Below are 5,514 nucleotides of genomic sequence, written 5' to 3' on the forward strand. Positions count from 1 at the left end.
TGGCCGTCCTGAAGTAAATCACATAATATACTGGATAGTGATGCCAATCTGCAGACCAGAGTGCAAATTGGTACTCAAGCTGCTGATGCTACCCCAATCCACAAATTTGAACATCTTGAATCATTTACCAATGAATTGTTCAAGTTCCTCTTTGGCCTTGGGCATTTCAACAACAATAAAACCTAAAATGTTAACATTTTAAACTCTAGCTACACATGATTTCTTTTGAATTTTGTGTTGAGAATTGAAGGATGAAGTTTGATATTTTAAGGAGAAGAAAACGATTTGATAAATTGAATCACGAACAACACTTGGTCTAAAAGTTGTTACCCCTCCTTTGAAGGACTATGATCTGAGGGCCCAATCCCCTTTCTGTCATTAAACTTCCTCAAATGTTCCAAAAAAAGAAAAGTTTGAAGATGAGCTATTGGTTAGTTGGTAAACCTATTTTGTCTTTCCTCGATACTTTTGCCGGCTACCACCCCTGTTTGAGGTTGGATTTTGGAGCTCTCATTTTATTAATTACCATATTACACTGACCCTTACAAATCATTTATACCCATATCGGCATATCCTACAGATAATCAATTATAATAGCACACACCCTTGAGATGTTCCTGCTTGAGTGAATCTGCAATTTTGAACTTTTGTGCTCCAACTCCAGCTCACTTGCCTGTTGGCTCTGTGTCTTTAGGTCATCAATTACATTTTTCTTGGGCTTGTTCATTTAATTGCTGATTGAGTTGTCCTATCAAAAGTAACGGTTGGAACGAAATAGATTGTAAAGTGGTTGATCATTTTTTTGGTCATTAGACTTTGTGAGTAACTCAAAATTCTTTAGCAGCTCAATTTCATATGTCAATTATTGATAGTCATTCGAAGTCATTGGTTTAACAGGAACAAAGTGTTCAAGATTTCTATTTAATTTAATGCTTGAGAATAGATAAATGTATAACAACATTTATTCCAGCTATAAGTTTCAGGTATAATGTGTGGTAAGAATTTCACTCAATTTATTCCATGTTCTTGGTGACCATAGTTCTTACCATACCCTGCCAGCTTTGCTCTTCAACTATCAGTGAATTAACATATGCAGCAGCAGCATTTAGTTACTATGTTGATTAATATTTCTACCATTGCTGGAAAACCTATATGGTTCAGTGCTACTTCACTCTATCCTCCACACCCCCCGCCCCCCCCCCCCCCCCCCTCTTCTCCTTGTCTTGTATGTATAGTATATGCTAATAGGGGGCCCTAGTCTCTCTCTCTCTCATGCCCACTATGAGGTAACCGCATTTTAGTGCATGGTATCTGTTCATCTGCTTTGAATTGGGTGATTACTTTAATGTCATAACTTGTGTATAAGCAGCTGTCTGTGAAAGGGTCCCATCTCCTTGCAAGTGGTACTAGGAAAGCATATGTTGTTGGGGCATTAAAACTTTCTAGTGATGAAATTATAATATGGTTTCTGATTGCCTTCCAAACTTTTTCATTTGTTAGAACAGCATACACAATTGGAATATTTTATCAGGTTTTGTTTTCACAATCCAGTCTCTGCATTTAAAATCATTATGCACCTTTTCCAGCGAGGGTGCAAGTTCCTTGTCTAGTTTAAATGCTAAAGCCGAAGTTATTTTAAAACAGAGAATCCATATCACTATGTAGGTACAATTTAAACCCATTGTCGGCAGCTAACCTTTCTGGATTGTCAGGCTAAACGCTGTGAAGTAGGACTTGATGATACTTTGGTGCAGTCATTCATGATCACGTGTTCTCTTTCTTTCATTGAAGTTCAGTTGGACTTTAGCTGAACTAGGGTATCATAGATCAATTGCTAGTATATTCCGTAGCCTGAATTGCTTGATCGGCTGGTGTTTTCTTCTTTTTTCTTTTTAACTTGGTAGTAACTGCCATTCCAAATGAGCAAATTTTATTTCTTAGTCCAGGATGGGGAATGATTGATATGGTGAAGAGAAGATTATTCAAGCACTGAGCATTAGTTCCAGATGCTGGTAAATCCTTGTCGATTAGGATTACAAACAGGGCGGTTTTCATAATGTTTTGTGTGCATCAACCGTAAATTGTAGCCTCCACACCCACCTGGGAACCTCTAATGTAATTACTCATAATCAAGATGCAATTATATCAGTGGTTTGCAGGCTGTCGAGGAAAACAGGGCATGTGCTGATGTGCATATCCAAACCCTAGTAGCCCCAATCAAAATCAAATGCAATCCTTAAGAAAGTTGTATCCCTTGTTGCCAAAAGTTTTAGAAATAAAGTTTGCTGCTAATCCATTGCCATAGATCCTTGTCACAGTAATGAAGGAATCATAAATGCCTCTTAACTTTTCATTCTTTTGTGCCTAATTCATTTTAAAGCATTAGTTCAGTTGTCTATGTACTATGTATGTGTAAGCAACAACCCCAGAATGGAAAAATTGAATGAAGCAGCATTGCTTTCGCCCCACCCAATTTTCCCACTCGCCCACCTAGTGGCATAAAAACTAGAAGAAAAAAAAAATTATTTCATAAAAATGAAAATAAATGGCAGAGGAGCAACCTAGTGGAAGCTCTACGTAATCTCGAAACATGAAAAGGAGAAGTGCTTGAATTCATTTTGAGAACAGTCCCGCATTCACTGATCTGTATTTTTCTGGATTTAATTGAAGTCGTAGAACTGGACCACTGCTGTCTTAAATTCAAACACATGCAAGTTTTATGGGCCATTGGCTCAATCAAATTTCATGCCATAGGCCCCCTTCCTTGATAGTTTACCCACCATGGAAACGCCTCAATTCTTTGGATTTGCATTCAGTTTCAATGTTTCGTACTTCAAACTTCACCTCAAGACTTTCCGTCAGGAAAGGGTGGATTTGAATTATGTATACTTTTAATAAGAGAATGAATGAATCATGCATTAATTATACAACCAAATACTCAAGTTCTATTCAGATTATATTATTATAATATAATACATGTTTTTTTAAATATATATATATATATATATATATAATTAGATAACAGTAAGGAAGCTTCTATAATCTTATAAATCCCACTCTTCTCGTCTTGATGTTTTTTTCCCCCTTTTTAAGCCTTCACATTTGACTCAAGGAAATACGCAAACCATCAACTCCTTTTTAAGCCTTCATAACAGTGTAATTAAATCCCAAATTCAAGCCTGACCGCTAAGCTATATATATGCTGCGCAAATTTAATTCAATTTTAATATTAGCTTTTCTTCAATTTAATTCAATTTGTCTTACATACACCAGACGTATCAAATTTCGATTTTATAAGTTTATAGGATTATTACATGTCCATTAAATTATAAAATAAATGAACTTAATTATAAAAACTTTATGGGGAGTGTAGGAGATAAGAATCCATCCGAAATATTATTAGACATGTATTTCATTTGCATACCACGTGACAGTGTGGATCAGGATCTTTTAGGGTTGATGAAGTAAAGGCAGCATTGAAGGATGATCTCTCATCAGTTTTTCATACAGATGCGGGGATGCTTTAAAAACCCACCATTAAAGTCTCTGGTATCCTATCCTCTTACAGGTAAATTAACATTAAAACTTAAAGGAAAGAAAAAGATTAGACTATGAAGGTAGCCAGGAAAAACTTGAATGTCGTTGAGAGAGAGAGGTTATTGCTGTAAAGTCTGAGACCAAAGGTTAAAAACTTTAATTATTTCTATCTTATATTATATATATATAATTAGATAGGCACGGTTGACCATGCATGAACTTGAACTGAATCATACTAATAAAATATGTCAATACATGATACACACACATATATATCCCCACTCTCCGTTTCTTTTATATAGTCATGATATAGAGACAAAAATCTTAGGAGATGTTTGTGGTCTCTTATTTAAGTTTGTGGCCCTTCTATTCATTTCCACACTTCCTCTGGATCCAACGTTTGTAAACATTACAGAGAGGCCACCACATGCTTCTCATTCTATATATATGAATTTGTAACATCAATTTTTGTCTAGGGAGCAAGTAAATAACAAATTTTCTATTTCAACTACTCAATTTAGAAAAAAAAAAAATAATGTCTTAATATCAATTTTATAAAAATTATTATTTTGGTCATTAAAATGTTAAAAAATAATGGACACCCACATCAATTTTTTCTTTTTTTAGAGAATTAAACATTTTAAAAATAACTTTTTTGTAACATGGAACAACTGTTTTGAATAGTGATATGGAATGTCATGTGAAGGATTTGTTATGTTTTAATGGTTGAATGATCAAAACAATAAAACTTAAAACGTTGATGATTAAAATATTATTTTTCAAAATTGATTATTAAAACAGAAAATTTTGAAAAATTAAGAAATAAAAAAGATAATTAAGTATTTTCAAAAAAAATAATTAATTTACTCTTTTTCCAAAAAATTTTGTAATTTTTTTTTCATTTTTGTATGTATGAAGAAATTTAAAAGAGATTCCAATCTTATTATTGGTTGGACCTTAACTTTTTTAACTTTGAAAGAGATAGAGGAGTAATAATAAGTTAAATCTAATTTAATAATTAATGATTATTAAATTTCAAATAGTTAGAATTTCAAATTTCAATTGAACTCTTAAATTCCATTCTTGAAGAGGAAGAGAGAATTACTTCCTCTTTATATGTTCAAATTTATTGATTTTTCCATAGTTATCAAGATCGGATAACGGTTTGTCCAAAGTAAATACTTTTTAAATATTATAAATAAAATTTTAAATTATGCAAATATTCTTAATAATTGCATAAACAATAATTTATTATATAAGATTTTAAAATGTTCATTATTATTGAAAAATTACATAAAAATGTGAAGCTTATAAAAATTGTTCTAACTTTTTAGTTTTGTCCCACAAATTTTTACGCATTTAACTTTGAACATTTTATATTGAAAAAAAAAACAAAATATCTATTAATATATATATATAAGTACCGTTAAATATGATATGGAATTTAATTACAATGCTGAAGATTTTGAATACTCTGTCTGGTGGTTTTACTCATAAGGCACGGTGTGCTTAAATACAGTGGTGATGGTGATAACAAGGAAAGAAATATTTACAATAACTGGCTCCCTAAGGTAAAGACATTGGTTATGCCATGGTTTAAGAAATCAATTACATTGGTTATGCCGTTGACTAAGGAATCAATTAGTCAATGATTATCAATTAACCAATAATTATAGGACAAAAGATCTCAAGTCAAATCTCCTCCATTACTCCCCCTCAAGTTGGAGCATGTAAATTGCCAATGCCCAACTTGGCCAACAGATCATGGAATCGATTTAGTCCAAAAGCCTTGGTGAAAATGCCTACTAATTGAAAATTTGTTGAAATCGACTTGGGAACAAGGATCTTTGATTGAACATGCTGTCTGATAAAGTGACAATCTATTTCGATATGTTTGGTGCGTTCATGAATAACTGAATTTGCTGCAATATGAATTGTAGCCTGATTATCACAAATAATGAAACTTGTGTTGGATGA

This window comes from Theobroma umbraticum, unplaced genomic scaffold, assembly GCF_002168275.2.
Source record: "Theobroma umbraticum cultivar Fairchild unplaced genomic scaffold, ASM216827v3 scaffold_86.0, whole genome shotgun sequence".
Taxonomy (NCBI): domain Eukaryota; kingdom Viridiplantae; phylum Streptophyta; class Magnoliopsida; order Malvales; family Malvaceae; genus Theobroma; species Theobroma umbraticum.